We start from the raw sequence: 18,067 nt of genomic DNA, 5'->3' as shown, positions 1-18,067 counted from the left end.
GAAACAGACCCAATCTGGCAGCAATAGATCTTCTCAAAGCACAAGCTCCCTTCTTCTGAAGCCCCACAAATTCAACAAAAAGCAAACCAGCAAGCAACAGACTCCCCATTGATGCTGTACCTCTCTCATCCTTACCGCACAGGGGGACATATTCTCAAGGAGCTATCGCCGAGTTATCGGCTCTTTATCGCAGCCAAAGTCGTGTTAAAAATACTGCCCCATTCCCAAGCCGGTGCTAACTGCCGGTACCACCAGGTTTCTGGCGATAGCATCCTCAAAAAACATCGCCACGGATTATCCCGGCAACTATCGCTAATGAGATGCAGAGTAGGCGTTCCAGAGCAAAAGCCGTGACAACACCACACCTCAACATTCTCAACGACCAGCCAGATCGGCGATAAGAACACAAAACATGCGATAAGACACGTTAGCAGCAGGAAATTAACACCTGCTCTGACCTGGTACAAAGTTGGATGACAACCGGCACCAGACAAGGGAGCCAAGACCATAGCCACACCTGAAGACCAACAGATGCCATGGAGCCACTGATCATTCAGCATGGAGCCACAACAGGGCCACAACACCCACCGCCACCCACCCCCGTATCACCCCCACATCCCCCGGGGCCCCACCCCGGGCACCCCCCACCTCCCCGGACCAAGAGATTGCACATCAACGTCACAAAATCATGAACAGAATAATTCGCCTGATGCCCCAGAATCACAACAACGAACAGTCATGTGAGCACAGAAAAAATAGAAACAACCATTCACCATTGAGAGTCCAAACAAAATATCACAATCAAATTTCGAACCAAACAACTATTTGGAAGAGTCATGGCGGGTCATACCTGGACAATCCGTAAGTGACAGCCTGTAAGACAACAAACCCTAGATAAGAAGGTGTGTCAGGCACTCATCAAAGGACAGAGAGAGAGAGAAAGAGAGAGCGAGAGAGAGACTGAACAAGGAGCGCAAGGACAATCGGGCCCTTGGCACATACATGCCAACTGTTGCGTGTGTCTCGCAATTGGTGCACCCAAAATCTAAGGTCTACCAACAATTTCAGCGCAAAGGCCTCATCACATTTCAGAAAAGCAAGCAGTAGTTAGACTAAAATTAGACATGAAAGCTCCTTTGTCTCAGTATACAAGGCGGAAGGACATCCGAACCACCGACCTTGGTTTCCAATGCGCCCGGAACCCCATGAGTGAGATACCATACCAGACTCTGGCGACTCCCACACCACGAACTGCGCTAAGAAAAGAGCAACGTGTCCACACTCCACACACACACTTGTCCCTGCTCGATATACACCTGCATGGCATGGCCCCAACACATCAGTAAATAAGACAACCCATACGTCCAAACGTCGAACACACATATGACTCATTGCTTTGAGCTGTGGCATATCGTCCAGAGAACTGCCGCTGGTCTGAGGAGTGCTGATGCTATGAGACCAACAAACGCAATGGCAGGCAATCCCATGCACATGCACAACCCCAGTCACGTGGAACTAGCCCAGTCACGTGGAACTGTACCGTGCACGAATGTTGCATCTGTTGGGAGCTCTGCCAATGGTTACCATCTGAGTTTCCGGCTTGCATACGTCACATGCGTCCAGCCATGGTTCCACTGTCGATCATGCACATTCGAGTGGCCCATGGAGGTCTGCCTATCCAACACAATGGTAGCTCAACTGGATTATGACTTTTGTGTGCGCCCCCTGTTGGCCCACAAACAGGAGTGCAACCGGGATACCCGGGCATGGGATGCCTTGATATGTGGTGTCTGTGCCGGCAGCAGTGGATGGGAGATTTCACAAGTCATCGTGTGCAGTGACCGCATCGAGGCGCTCCCCTATTGGGCTGTGTCGCAGATATGTGAAACAGCGTGGTCGGAGCACATCTGTCCGGACCAGTTAATGGATTGGCTCTCCCTCGTGTTCCTTGAATTCTACAACAACGTACTTCTGGACTGATTGACTATGAAGCAGCTCTCGCATTCATGGACGAGTAGCTACCTTCCTGCAGCCACAACTGACTGACACCCAGAGCACAGGTCACAACACCGTGTTGCATCGTGGAGGAATGGTCACATAATCCAGAAAAACAGTGGACATGTCTGCATTTGATCAGACTCAGAATGCATGTGCGTGCACCTGCGTGTGGTGTCACACACCTGTGCAAGGTGCTGCAGCCCCAATGGCGGAGCTGCACAGCATCGCTTGGCAACGTTCCTAAATCTAACATACTGCTGGATGACATACTGCAATAATTATACAAAAAATGGGGCGACCCTGTGTCCCTCAGAACCTGGGTATAATATAATATTCAAAAAATGGTTCTGTCGGGTTTCAAAGTAATTCAAACATGCGCATTTAACATGTCACTAGAGTATCTCAGAATGCCTAGATAAAGATAATACCTTTTTAAACAATAAGGCACAAAACTCAGATTGCTGTATGATGCGTACGCTTTATCCAAATGTTAGCATTCACATTCTATACACATACATTGAGGGCTGTCAATAAGATAAACAATTGAAAAAAGGTGGTAGTGACAATAGTGCTTGGTGAACAGTGCAATATGTACAGGGTGGTGAAAGTATTTACATGGCCGGATATTACAAGGGAAAAATGCGCATGTTTGAATTACTTTGAAACCCGACAGAACCATTTTTGAATGACATACTGCAGCATGACATGTGACCTTGTTGGTCCCTTTCACCTGCTCACTGTCAGCATAGCACACAGTCGGCGCAGTCCAGTGGCACAGCTCCATGCAGATACCATGGGCTATGAGTCATGTCCCCTGCCACGGGGCAATGAGCAGATGCCACACAGCACATGACTCCACCAGCAAGGCAAGGTGGGCTGAGACCGTTGCCAATCATAAGGATATGTGTCCATTGTTGCCACCCCATTCCTTGCACCTCGACACGTTCCCATTCAGCATGTAAGTGTCTTAAGCATCTGTCTGCCTGTTGTGTCCCATCACCTGCCCGTACTGACAGACACATGCCTATAAAGTCTACACAACTTCACCAGTGTACAACTGTGATGAGTGTGGATTAGTTTGGGACATTGAGTGCCTCAATGAGCTTGGTCCGTACACAGGGTGGTGACAGACTGCCTCTGGGACATAGGTGGTGAATCCCTATTGGCAGCTCTGCCACTGTGAGCCACACATTGTGTTTGGGATAGTTGCTGTTAGACCTGTGCCCTTACGTGTCTTCAACATTGTGAGCATGGTGTCCAACTTCTTGCCATGTGGATCAATATGATCCATTAAAACAGGCTGTGTCCACACTGATGTGTGTGAGTACGTCTTGCAAAGAGATGAACTGTAGCCACATGCGATGGGGGACACTACTTCAGGCGGGCTCCCTCTTCTGACATTTACACACACAGCCCTATATGATACATGGACGTGGGCCTACGTTGGGGGATGCGAGATTGGTATTCATGTGCAATGAGGCCACAGCTAGTTCACACCTTCACATTCATCTAATTGGCCATGTGGGTCAGGCTCAAACATGCACATTGATGACATTTACCAGAGTGTACCATTCAGTACAATTCAACGTCCCTACATTCATCCATGCTTGTACACGTGAGTGAACATAGACATGATACATCCGTGTGTTTTGGAAAGTTTTATTCACATTCTGGGGAGTCTCTGAGCCGGAGGGTTACATGGCCAGTACAAGCCCACATGGCATGGTTGCCCAGTGGTGGGCCAACCAGAGGCTTTGGGGAATGCAAAGTTAATCGGGAGCAGAGGAGTTCAGTCCACAACCGGATTTCTGTGTGATTGGTACAGGAGCAGATATTGCAGTCCATGTCGGGTCGAGGTGAATGTCGCAGTGTTCTGGGGGACAGTGGGAGGTGTTGTTCCAGGGCATGATGCATAGGTCTGAACGAGGCAGGGACAGACCTTGTGGCGGGTACGGATGCTACTGCCTCCTTCCTCACACAGTCATTACCCTCCACATCTTACTCCTCTGAGACGTCTTCTGTGTCTGGTGTGTCAGGTGTGTGTGGTGGTGTTATGGCAGCATCACTGTGGGCCACTGACACATCAGGGTGCGAAGGTGATAGGGCTGCATCACTGTGTGCCAATGACACATCAGGGGCGGAGATGTGTGTGTTGAAGTTCCAGCAGCAGTTATCTGAGACTCAGTGGCAGCAATGGCAAGATGAGGATCTGCAAGGCCTGGAAGATCCCAGCTACATCTTGCTGGTGTTCAGCCATGGCAGCCATCCTTCCAGCCTGCATCCGCTCCATGGTCTCCAGTGTCCTCCGCATCTGTGCCAACTCCGTGCTGTTATCGCTGGAGCCTGTCTGACTCGACAGTTCTTGTATCCGAGTAATGTCCCCGGCGAGGTCAGCCAAGGATTGTCAGTGAGCATGGTGCGGACAGGGTGTGTCCATTAGGGACTGTATGTGGTCCCTGATGGGACTCAGACACCCACGTATGGCATCAAGTTTGGCTGCCACGAGCTCAAAACCCACCCGCAACTGATCTGCCAACTCCACCTGGCACGCTAACACACGGCGTTGGAATTCCATGTGTTGGCCGTGAGGGTCCTGTGGGCCAACCATGGTGGTGTTTGCTTCCTGTTGTGTGGTCTGTGCAAGGGGTGGGGTCACCGCGATGCAGCTGGGCTGCCCTGCTCCTGGGGTGGGGTGCAGATGCTGTCCACGAGCCATTGGAGGGTGTCTGGGCAAATGTGCAGGGTGTCCTCTTCATCATCACTCTAGAGATGTGTGGTCTGTTCGGCAGGAGGTGTTGATTGTCCCTCTGCAATGTAACGGGGAGATGCAGGTTAACAGTGTGTTCCATGTATGTTGATGCATTGTAGATGTTTACATACAGACTGCATGACAATGTACATTGTGACTATTTTGGAGGAGCTGTCTATTTGATGGCGGACAGTGGACATTTCAACTACATGACAGATGTGAGGTTGTATTCGTACATTCTCATGTCATGGTGTCATGCAATGCCAGATGTTATTGGCCGGTTACTACGCATGAGCGGCACCAGTTGTGTCCTCTGTCCTGCAGTGTAAGTGTTGCACTTTTTACCACATTGTCATCAATGTTGATGTACTGTGATTGCTATGTGTGTGTGCTGCATTGTTGGCGAGTCTGCCCTGCAGCTCTGATTTGGCATCCCCTTATCCCTTTGAGTCGGTGTGCCTTTGACTTGTGTGCTTTTCGGGTGCTGTGATGTTTGCGACTTGGGTCATTTGTGCTCTTGGACATTTTGCTACTTTTGAGCATTGTTTGTCTGCAGATGTGTTTTTGATGTCATGGGTTGTAGGTGTATGTGGATGTGTCATAGTGTGACCTGCTCCTTTACGGATGTGGTCCACACTCAGCCACCTCAGAGTCGTCTCGTGCACCATTTCATGTATTGTGAGTGCAGCTATGCTCGCTGTCATGCAGTGTCACTTGCATGGTCCGTGTGGCTCATAGAGCCGCTGCTTTCTGGATTTAGCACATGTGCATGGGTAGGTTGTGGCATTCGTGATATGGAGGGGGGCCCATTTGTACACATTGTGGACGGGGGTCTACTTGGTGTTTCTATGTGTGCTGCAGTGTGCCAAGGGTGTCAGGGTCGTGTTCAACACTCATTGTGGGTGTGCAGTGTGCTGCATTTGATTGTGCATTTGTGCCATTGTGCCCATCTCCCTCCGTCCCCCCAGTCCTTGGTTGTTACTCACCCTGTTGCTGTTGGGTCAGGTCATGTCGAGCTGTGTCCAGACCCCCAACTCCTTGCACCGTCTCCGCACTGATGACTGTGGCCACCATATGCTCAAGCTCATCCAGCTCCTCCTGTGGCGCAGGAGTCCCACCTCCAGTCGCATTTGCTGCCTTCATGTTGGCAGTGCGTTTCTCCTTGGTTTGGCTGTGCACTTCATGCTAGCACCTCTTCACATCCTCCATTGACCTCCTCTACACTCCAACTGCATTCACGTTGTCGACGATGGACTGCCATATTTCCGTTTGTGTTGCCAATGCGGCAGTGGAGGCGACAGACAGTTGTTGGTAGTGTTCGATCACCTCTGTGATGATGATCCGGTCTTCCTGCTGTCTGAACCCCATCTTCCTCTTCTCCTTGCCTGTTCCCACGCACGGGGTTCCAGGCTGGTACTCCATGGGGCTTGTGGGGTTCGGGTTGTCCTCTGCACTCGGTCCGGGTGCATCCATGGTGCTACGCAGTTTGATTTGGTTTTGGTGTGTTTTTTGCTCTTATGGTGTATATTCCTGCATGACGCGTGGGATTGCAGGCCTGTGGCTGATTTTCGCTGATTTTTGTATTGCTCTTGGCATCATTGCAGCTTTTTTTGCGTTCGTGTTTCGCATTTTGGTGGCGTCGCGTTGACTTTGTCGCGGACTTTTAACGCGTTATCGTGAGCCTATCGCATGGTGCCGCATGTGTTATTTTCCCGCGATAGACTGCGATTTGAAGAGTTGCGTTAAGCTACTTTTGTGGTAGTTTTCACACGTTCTTGAGAATATCCCCCAGGGTCTTTTAGCTCCAGTTTATTTTTTTGTTGTTACTTTCCATATTTTACATTCTTTTTATTATTTCTATGACCAATACCAACTGCGATCTTTGCTGACCTTTCGTTTCATAACCACATATATGTAGACTGTTGTACAACACCCAGACACCGGAAACAGTCTTGTACGCGCTATTACTTCCAAGAGACTGTGTGTTCCTGTCTTCTTATTCTGTTTATTTTCCAAGTTTTGCCATTGTAACTATTACTTCTATGACCAATAACATGTACATATATCTGTTGTTTATCAATGTATAATACCTACCTACCCCTATACTATTGTACATCATGCGGACACCCAAAAGGGTCTTGCTTGTGCTATATAAAACTCTACAAATAAGATAAATAAAATAAAGTGGTCACCCCTGCCTTGCAGGCTGTGCTTTCCTTTCTTCCAAGCCTAGTGGATGGTGTGTATGTAAACCTTTGCCATTCTAATCAGCATGCAAACAAGCTCAGTGGCAATAGTGTGTCTCATCAATCACCCAGACATCGAACTACTACTGAACACAATCAAAGGCAGACAAAGCAAAATCTGTAGTATCTGACAGAGACTTCTACCCACAGATTCCTTACTGTAGAATATTCCCAGGCATCAGAGTGAATCTGGAAAAAAGTTTTAGCAATCGCCTTGTGCGCTGGTAGGTGGAATCGTTTGGCTCCACACTGCTTCTGTGGCAATGTCCGTGCCGGAAGTGATGTGCACTGTGCCTATTTAGGCACCACCCCAGTGGTGTGGCCTCAGTTCCTTCTTTTCTGCGCCATCTGCACAAACCTGTATCGAACTCCCCTTAGTCATTTTTTGACTGATTTCAACCTTTTTGTCGATGACTAGTGTACATTTTTTGTGACTTTTTGTCCACCTGTCGCTGAAGAAATCCACTGAGTTCAAGCCTTATTGAGCCTGTCATCGATAGATGTCGATGACAGACCTCCACTGGGTCTGTCTGTGATGTCATGAAAGAGACCACAACTACGCATCATGTGTGAAGTGCAAGACAAAGGACCTGAAGGCCATCTGAAAGTGGGCCATGAAGCTTTTGGCAGCTCGTCTCAAGATCGGTATGGCTCCCATTCCTGTTCATGTGGGAAGGCTCAGGACTGCTCCCGGAGTCACTTGTGTCGGTCCTCATCCCGCTCTAGGACTTCTTTTGGTAAGTTCCACAACAAGAAATTCAAGAAGTCATAGCTCTCTTCAACTTCTCTACATCACTCCCATTCTTCAGAAGATGCAAGTGAATGATGCCACAAATCTTGACCCCACCAGCAAGTTAGCAATGTGTAGCTGGCGCCTGTCCCCTTCACGTTTCCCTGAATTTCCCAGAGTGACCACCACCCGATTCCGAGAGTTTTATGAAGCCACGAACCTCATTCTTCGGTGGTTGAACCTATTCTGGAGTACCTTCTGGTCCCATAGGTTCAGAAGGGTCCTCGACTAAAAGACCGCTGACGAGTTCATCTCAGCACCAGTCGGCCCTTTACGATTCATTCGTGGATCCAAATTGGACCCGGTCGGGATTAAATGGCCTTCTACGGGTACCATTTCGGTGGCACCATTACTGGCGCCGCCAACACCCATCAATGGCTCTGAACCCGTAGTGATTTTGGACACCTATACGGAGATGGATAGGAGTTACACATCGTTCTGAGCTCTGACCAGGCCCACACGGCCTGAATTGGAGACAGAGTCTTAGTACACTGAAGAGCTCAGTGAGGAACACAAATGAAGGGACAGACTCCACTATCTGGATCCAAAAATAGAGTTATCATTCTATATTGATTATACTAAAGATTTCGGGTGGATAATCAACTCTTTGTTGGATTTGCAAGAGCAAAGAAAGGGAAGGCAATTCAAAAGAGAGCCATCTCTTGATGGGTCAACCTCTTTATTAAGATCTGCTAAACAATGGCATAGAAACAGCCCCTGAAAGGCCTAAGAGCTCACTCTACTAGAGCTACAGCTGCTATCACTGTGTTAGCTAGAGGAGTCCTAGTCTTGGACATCTGTCAGGCAGCTATGTGGGCATTACTGCACATGTTTGCCAAGCACTACTGCCTCGACAGCCAGGTCCGGCGAGATGGGCACTTTGCCTGTTTGGTCCTTCAGGACTTCTGAGTCTGAAACAATCCACAGACCGACCTCCAGGGATCGATATTGCTTTAGTATCTATTATTAAGCAAAGAATCTGCAGCTAGAAGTCTCTATCAAATGGACAAGTTACTCTCCTTTGTAACGCTTTACCTGGTAGATACTCTATCTAGCCACAGATTCCTTACCATCCCTCCCATCCTCCCCAATCTACGGACTGATTTCTCTAAATTAAGAGATCCTTTTGGACCTCACTTTTGCAATGCTGATAACTCCTCTCCTTAGCTTGGCGCCATGCTTCTGGTGTGAAAAATATAGTCAAGAACTGAGGTCCACGCACTGGGGTGGCACCTATATAGTCATCATGCGCGTTAGTTCCGGCTTGGACGATGCCACAGACAACAGGCAGAGCCAAACAATGCCACCTACCGGTGTGCAAGGGTATTCATCAAACAATTTCCAGATCCAGTCTGATGCCTGGGAATATTCTAAGATAAAGAATCTGCAGCTAGATAGACTCTACCAACGTTACGGAAGGCAAATAACTTGTTCTTCTCAGGATTAATGTTCACTTCATTCTAGGCAGCCTGTGCTGTTGATAAGCACCTGCAAGCCTTAGCGAACCTATTGATCACAGTAGGGGCTCCCACATCTATTAAGTGTGAAGAAATGGGATGGCTAAAGGCAACTGGTGATGCAGTAGTGTCCAGGAGGACAGCACTGAGAGTCTTGTCTGGATGCAACGCCGGTAAATAATAGCGAGAGGAGAAAGCAGGAAAGATGCCTGGCCCTGCCGGATACAAGTGAAAATAAGAGGTAACCAGAGATGGTAATGTCACTGGAACAGCAGGAAAGAAAAAATAGAGTTAGACAGTAATGCAGCATCCAATCCTGGCACTGCAGGGAAAATGTGAAGGGAAAGTGAGCGGAGTGGTATCACTGGAATTGCAGGAAAGAGGCATAAAGCCAAGAAGGTGGCTGAGTGAGTTAACGGTCACTGCTGACACTAGGGTATAACCCACCAGTTATGAGTCCATACTCAAAATGCCCCACTTAGTCTTTCATCCTTCCAAGTTGTATACAGTGACCCAATGAGTACCCTTACAAATGGTGAAACGCTTGCCACTTAGAAACAGTACAAGTGTGAAGTGATGCAGAACATGTTTATATGTTGTTATTATTCAAACACAGGACGAACCGAGAACAAGATTCCATCAAGTACAAAAAGAAAAAATGAGGTGGTCGGGAAAGGCATTCCTGTAAGGGCAATGCAGCAAATACGAGCTCTAAAGTGAAAGGTGTGCAACACTAAAAAAGACTGAGAGGAGAGGACAAAAGCAGAAAACATGAACCATGTAAGGGTACGGGTATTAGTGCGCTGCCATCGCCTATGCTTGATGTAGAATAGAAGTACTCCAATGTACTTATGTAGAGCATTTTTGCTCTTTGCTACTGAGCTCACAGTGCTGGTGGTGGGAGGTAGGAGGAAGGAGGAGGAAGATGAGGTACATTAAAACACCCTTTTCTGGTGATCCATTCACAGCATAGACGGCCCATAACACAGGCGGCTTTCTTTAGGTAAACCGGGTACACTTTCTGTTCGAGGCCAGAACAAAAAGACCATTAAGGGCAGCATGAGGATGTCGCAGATGCAGTTACCATGACTGGCTTTGGTGCAGGCTCAGTCCAGGCTGTAGCCTAAATCACCCAGGCTGCCTTCTACAGTGACGTCACAGGCTCCATCCTACTCCATCCTACTCCTGCACTGTGTGACTGGAAACCAGCCTTGAGTATGCTTATGACAAAGCCTAGTGTAAATATGGGAAATCTCACAAATGCACACTTATAATCTCGAATGCGCCTCGTTATCTGACCTTTGAATGAGGTCAGATTAGGCACTGATGACTGTGGAACACAGATATTGAATTGCATTTTTTTACTTTGTCAGAAATAAACTAACTTTGCTTGAAGAAAGACAGGAAATAGGCGGGGCTCTGATCTAATGCCCTCATCTACCAGACACTATGGGCATTTACACAGACACCTAGGCCTGCCCATAGTAACGTGAGATTCACAACCTGTTCTGTGATCTGAAGTGGCACATCAGGCACGCCCTCATGCTTAACATGGCGCCACTGTCCATATTTTGGGGAGTCACATAAAGGTGCGTTGCCAGCATACTAGGTTTTTGTGAATCATTAGTATGACTAGAGTTCTTTTCCTCTGTGGCAAAGGAAAGGGTGGTCTACTGACACCTCTCATTTAAAATTCCACTTTTATGTGAACCCCAGGTCCACGCGCTTACATTTTGTGTGACTGTTAAGTATGGTCATGTGCACTAGATGTGTACTACGTGTGTGCAAGTAAGACTATGTGAGGTGAGAGTCGGTGTTCTGAGACCAGTGGATCTATTTTAGATGGCCCCTGGTTTAGCCGACACAAGATGGAGGATGAATACTCCTCCCCAGTCACTGGAAGTGAATTGACTGCATTCCTGAGGGTGGAGGGTGGCGACCCAGACACTAAAGTGAGGAAGGATGGAGACAGGAGTCCCCTTAGAAATTCCTTGTTAGCAAAAGGCTGCTGATTAGTTCTGCCTGAGTACTGCCATTTGGTGGATGGTGAGCTGAAGCGGGACTGCAGTGTCTGTTGTGCAAGGTGAGGAAGGTTCTAGGCAGAGCCTGTCATTATGTTTGACTCTGATTACTTCTTCAAGAAGACTGATGACAGCCAGGTACAGCGATCTCATACATCATTGTGTCTTTCTTTTAGATACCCCCTGCTCAGAGCTAGCATCATTGCTACCTGTTGTAAGAGCCATCACCTAGCACTATAGCTGTTTTTTAAAAAAAGACTAACAATTATTTTTGAATGAGAACCAAATCCAAACCGGTTCCAGAACTGAAGACATTGGATCTAAATCCCCTGCATGGATTATGTGTCCAAAAGTGGGCTCAAGACTACCCTACTTTGTTCAAGTTCTAAGTTCTTCATGACCAAGAAATGGAGTGCTCAGGAGAGTTCTGGAAGGCTTCACCTAGAGTCTGCTCCTCTTATTGGAAGAGCTCAGGGCCTGTTAAGCACCTAGAAGCTTGCCTCCCTTCTCAGAGTGGGAAGGAGAGTGCTTGGTCCTGCAGGAGGACAGACTATCCAGGAGGAGTAGCCCAGCATGTTTTCAGTGTGTTGAACATCCAGAAGAAGTTGAACCAGGCAAAAACAGTGTAGTGAGGGGCCTCTGGTTTCACAAGCAGTTCTTATTGTGAACTGCAAAAAGACTTCTGTTAGAAATGAGGGGACTCTGGTTGGCGCAGGCAAGTACCAGCGACAAGCAGGGACCCTTTACTTCTAGTCAGGGCGAAGATTTAGTACAAGGCCCAGTAACGGTGAAAGCGGTGGGGCCACAACCTCTGTGCATACGGAAAGTTCTCTTTATACGGAAAGTTCTTAGGCGGACAATAAGGTGAACTGCGGGCCTCAGCGCACTTCGCGCTGAAGCGGCAACCGGGAGGCACGTGTCAGAGGACAGGGAAAACAGAACGTTGCGGACCCTGGATCCGATGCGAGCTCGCGGTCGAGTTCGTAAGTACAGTACCTTGTCTCTTTTCGTGAAGGCGGGCGCGGGACTTCAGCGGCTCTCTTTAGAAGGGCGAGGCGGCGTCCGGGGCTCCCACACTTCACGAGGGGGGTCTGGTCCTTCAGGCTCACGGCAAGAGCGGGGTGTTGCAGGTGGCAAGTGAACAAAGCGGGGCAGCTGGGCACGCTGTCTACGTCCGGGCCGTCCGAGGCTTGAAGATGCTCACAACGCCGATTCCGGCGGGAGGGGTGAAGGTGCGCAGCGAGCCTCCGGTGAGCGAGGTGACAGGGGCAGCCCAGCACGGCGTCGGGGGAGCGGCTCAGATCGAGCGAGGCTCTTCCCAAGGCAGGGGCGGCTAAGCAGTCCGGTCACGGCTCAAGGAGGGGCTGGGGGGCATGAGAGTCACGGCTCCGGCGAGAGAAGGAACACCACAGTCCAGCGGTGGGTGAGTGAAGGTCAGGTTGAGCCCAATGGTCCTGGGGCTCAGTTCAGGGGGCAAGCTCGCTTCCAAGCCCTTGGAGATCGTTTTGAAAAGCACAAGTTTCTTGAAAATAAAAATAAAGCAAAGTCTCTAGCAAAAGGTTCCTCTTCTCTCCTTTGGCAGCAAGGTCACCACTGCAGGCCATTCCCCAGGATAGGGACAGTCTTCCTCCTTGCAGCTTTCCCGGCGCCTCCTCCTCAGGCAGAGATTCTTCTTGAGTCAAAAGCGGATCTGATTTCTTAGGAGCAGGGCTCCTACATTTATACTGCATTTCTTTTGTTCTCCCAGGCCAGGGGGGGCCTTGCCTAGTTCAGTCCAGTTCTGGAGCACTTTGTTGACACGATGCAGGCTTCTTCTTTCAGAGTGCAGGGCAGAGTCATCAGACGCTCCACAGGGGGCGGAGCCGGCATTGTGGTGGCAGAGCACAGTCCTATTCAGAGCCCAGGTGTACTCCTCCCACCCATCTACCTGTCAATCTTTCTATTCACCACCAGGCTACCTAGCCCTGCCCATCTGGGTTTCCCCAGCCCTGTCACTCACACAAGCCAGACAAAAGATACACATCACGCAGAGGCAGGCTGAAATGGTTAGGCAAGCAAAGGCCAACTTTCTAAAAGTGGCATTTGCAAACGCAGAATATTAAAATAAACCTTACGAAAAGATGTACCTTATTATTCTGAGTTCAGGCATACTAAACTCGATCTTCTACCATGTTCCCTGGGTCGGTTAGGATCATAGGATGTAACAATCCTAACCGCCCATTCTGGCCTATGAGAACAGGGTAGTCTTACAATAGTGAACAACGAAAATGGTGGTAATTCACTATTAGGACATGCCACACACATCAGGGCTTGTCCTACCTTATGCTACAATGCACCCTGCCCATGGGCCTACCATTGGGGTGACTAACATGAAGTTAAGGGAAGGTTTTAGGGACTGGCAAGTGTGTGCACTTGCCAGTCAGCATGTCAGTACCAGACTGCACGCAGGTTCTGCAATGGCAGACCTAGACACATTTTACCAGGCCGCTTCTGTGGGTGGCACAACCAGTGCTGCAAGCCCACCAGCGGCATTTGTATTTACACGCCCTGGCACTCCTGGTGCACTTTACTGGGGTCTGACAGTAAACCAAATAAGCCAATCATGGAATCCAACCAACATATACATTTTACATAGGGAGCACTTGCACTGGTGCACTGGTTGTCAGTGGCACAGTGCGCTGAGCGGCCAACACCATAAAAACACATGAGGCACAGTGACAAAAAAGTGGAAGGGAGACTCACGCCAAGGTGCCAGGTCTAACACGTGTCCCCTCCAGCTGAAGAGTGGGGAGAACTACCCTACCCCAGGAAGTTCCTGATCACTAAGGCGGAAAAATCTGGACAGACCGTCAGCATTGGTGTGATCTGTACCAGGGCGATGTTCCACCGTGAAATCCATACCCTGTAGGGAAATGGACCACCTCAACAGCTTTGGATTCTCACCCCTCATATGCATCAACCATCTGAGGGGCCTGTGGTCTGTCTGAACCCAGAAGTGAGACCCAAACAGGTATGGTCTTAGCTTCTTCAGTGCCCAGACCACAGCAAATGGCTCACGCTCAATAGCACTCCACCTCTGTTCCTGTGGAAGTAACCTCCTGCTAAGGAAGGCTACAGGTTGATCTAGGCCCTCTTCATTAATCTGTGAAAGAACAGCCCCCACACCATGCTCTGAAGCGTCTGTCTGAATGATAAACTCTTTGGAGAAGTTGGGAGCCAAGAGCACGGGTGCCATGCACATAGCAGCTTTCAGGGCCTCAAAAGCTTTCTGACAGGTGTCAGTCCAAATCACTTTCCTGGGCTGCTTCCTAGAAGTCAGCTCTCACCTCTTTCTGGGTTTTGGGTGACTCCCAATTCAGGATGGTTTCTATCTTAGTTGGCAGCCCCTAGCCGATCTATGAGCTCATCAGCTCTGGGGATGGGGTGTGCGTCAGTCCTGGTGACCGAATTGAGTCCACTGTAGTCCACACAGAACCGGAGTTCGGGTGTGGCTCCCGGCGCTGCAGCCTTTGGGACCAAGACCACTGGGCTGGCCCAAGGACTGCTGGAGGACTCAATTACCCCGAGTGCAAACATCTTGGAGACCTCCTCCTTGATGCATGTCCTCACCCTGTCAGTCACCCTGTAGGCCTTGTGCCTCACGGGTGGACTATCCCCAGTGTCCACATCATGGACGCACAAATCAGTGACACCGGGAACCAGGGAAAACAGATCACAAAATTGCCCCAGCAATTGGCGACAATCATTCTGTTGCTCAGGGGTCAGGGCGGAAGAGAGGATGACACCATCCACTGACCCATCTTGCTCCTGGGCAGAAAGGAGGTCTAGAAGAGGCTCGGTCTCCTCTTCCATCCCAGCATCTGTTGCCAGGAGCATGCCCACTTGGGACCTCTCCAAGTGGGGCTTGAGGCGGTTGACATGAAGGACCCTTAAGGGGTTCCTTGGAGACCACAAGTCCACCAAATAGGTCACAGGACTCTTGCGCTCCACCACCTCAAAGGGACCGGTCCACTTATCCTAGAGCGCACAGGGCTCCACTGGGGCCAAGACCCATACCTTCTGTCCAGGCTGAAGCTCTACCAGAGTGGCATTCTGGTCGTACCACCACTTCAACTCCTCCTGGCTAGCTTCCAGATTTGCCTCAGCAAGTTGCCTGAATCGCCTAGTCTGATTCCTGAGGGCCAGCATGTAACTATATACATTCTGGGGAGGTTTCCTGGGAGATTGCTCCCAGCCTTTTTTGACCAGACTTAGAGGTCCTCGCACTGGGTGGCCGTACAGGAGCTCAAAGGGGCTGAACCCTAGAGACTTCTGTGGCACCTCACGGTAAGCAAAGAGAAGGCATGGTAAGAGGACGTCCCGCTTATGCCTCATGGGTCCTTCTAGGCCCATTATCATGCCTTTGAGGGTACGGTTGAATCTCACAACCAACCCGTTTCCTTGGGGGTGGTAAGGTGTGGTGAACTTGTAGGTTACACCACACTCTTGCCAAAGGGATTTCATGTATTTGGACATGAAATTGGTACCCCTGTCAGACACCACCTCTAGAGGGAATCCCACTCGTGAGAAAATTCCCATCAGTGCATGTCCCACCACGGGGGCCGTCACTGTCCTCAGAGGGATGGCTTCCGGGTACCGGGTGGCATGGTCCACCAGGACCAGGATGAACCTATTGCCCATTGCTGTCCTGAGGTCCAGTGGCCCTACAATGTCAATCCCCACTCGCTGGAATGGGGTACCGACCACAGGGAATGGCTGGAGTGGAGCCTTCTGCTTCCTTCCACTCTTTCCACTTGCCTGGCAAGTCTGGCATGTCCTGTAGTGAGTGTCTGAACTCCTGCGCATTTGAGGCCAATAAAAGTGGGTGACAAGCCTTTTGAAGGTCTTGTCCTGCCCCAAATGCCCTGCCAATGGCACATCATGAGCCAGCCCCAGTAGGAAGGCTCTGAAGTCCTGGGGTACCACCAGCGCACGGGCTGACCCAGACTCAGCAACCTTAGGCTCTGTATATAGGAGGTCATTCTCCCAGTAAATGAAATGTGACCCAGACTGATCACCTGTGGCCTGGTCTGCATCCTGCTGCCGCATACCCACGAGAGAAGGGCATTCTCGTTGCGCCTTACAAAAGTCCTCCCTGGTGGGGCCTCTTTCCTGCTGACAATGGGTCAGCTCCTGCAGGTCCCCCAGTTCAGCTACCTGTTCCCCTGTAGGCTCCAGGGCATCCCCCTCAAGGTCTGCTTCCTCCTGGACCGTGGGAACTTCGGGGGCCGGTTTCCTGTGCCCCCTGCTCCTTCTCTCTGAGGCCGGTTCCTGGGCCTCCCTCTCAGGCTCCAGGACCTCTTGAGTACCTCTACTTGCTGCCATGGACCGTGTGGTGACACACGCCCAATCCGGCATACCCAACATCTCCAGGTGAGCACTCCGCTCCACCTTAGCTCAAGGTGAGCTCTCCAAATCGTTCCCTAACAAACAGTCTACAGGCATGGCGGGCCTCACAGCTACTTGAAGAGTACCAGAGACCCCCCCCCCCCACTCAAAGGGAACCTGAGCCACCTTGCAGTGACTCTCTGTGTTGTCAGCGGCAACAACGGGATAGAATGCTCCTGGGACCACCTGCTCTTGAGACACCAGGTGACACTTGACAGCTGTCACACTGGCTCCTGTATCTCTCAGAGCTTCCACTCTATGGCCATTTATGGTCACCGACTGACTGTACTTCTTAGTGTTATCAGGCAGCTGGATTTGGGGGACCACTTCACAGTCTCCTAATGAGACAAGGGACATCTCTGTGGGACTCCACCCACCTTGGACACTCAGCTCCGCCCCCAAGGCTACACTAGTCACCTGCCGGGGTGGAGCACCAGTGGGTGCTGGTTTACCATACAGTGGACACTTTACATCAGAGGCAAAATGCCCCATGTTACCACACCTGTAACATTTTAGAGGCCCCTTCTGAACAGGAGGACCTGTCGGGGCCCCGGTCGGTCTCGGGTGTGGGGGAGGCTGAGAACCTTTCCCTTGGTTCCCTTGGGAATTACTTTGGGGCCTTTTTGGGAACTCCCTCTGGTTACCCCTGTCCCCCCCACTCTTCTGCTGGGGACCCTGCCCACCTTTGGTGGAATCTCTCACATGACCCTTGTGGACCCTGGTACTGACCCAGCGGTCCGCCTCCTCAGCAAGCTTCCTAGGGTTAGTCAGCCTACTATCTATCAGGTGCTGGCGTAGCTCAGGAAAACAATTACTGGACAAGTGCTCCCATGCCATTAAATCAAGAAGCCCTTGATAATCATTAACCTTGCTACCCTTTACCCAACCAATCAGTGCTCTGCAAAAAAAAGTCACATACTCCACATACGTACTATTGGGAATCTTAGTGCAACCCCTGAACCTCTGTCTATACATTTCAGGAGTTAACCCATACCTAGCCATTAAAGCATCCTTCATATGGGGGTAAGAGTTATACACATCTGAGGGCAAATCTAGCAGTGTGTCCCGCCCTTCACTCAAGAACCGCCCCCACAACCCCGCTCCCCAATCCTTCTCAGGGACCAGGTGGGAGGACATGGCTACTTCGTAGGCTTTGAACCACTGCCCTGTGTCATCATTCTTAATAAAACTCCTTAACCACATCTTTAGGAATATATACCCTTAACTCTGCCTGCACTGGCGGTGTGCTGCCACCAGAGGGATTAAGCTGCAACTTTTCGCTTTCAGCTCCAGCTCCCTCAGCTTCATCTCGTGTTCCATTTAGATTTTTCTTTCTTCTATGGCTAATCTTTGTTTGTCCATATCCATCTGCCCATTAA

This window comes from Triturus cristatus, chromosome 1_1 (assembly GCF_964204655.1).
Source record: "Triturus cristatus chromosome 1_1, aTriCri1.1, whole genome shotgun sequence".
NCBI lineage: Eukaryota > Metazoa > Chordata > Amphibia > Caudata > Salamandridae > Triturus > Triturus cristatus.
The sequence above is the reverse complement of the archived record's forward strand: the minus strand, read 5'-3'. Positions refer to the sequence as shown.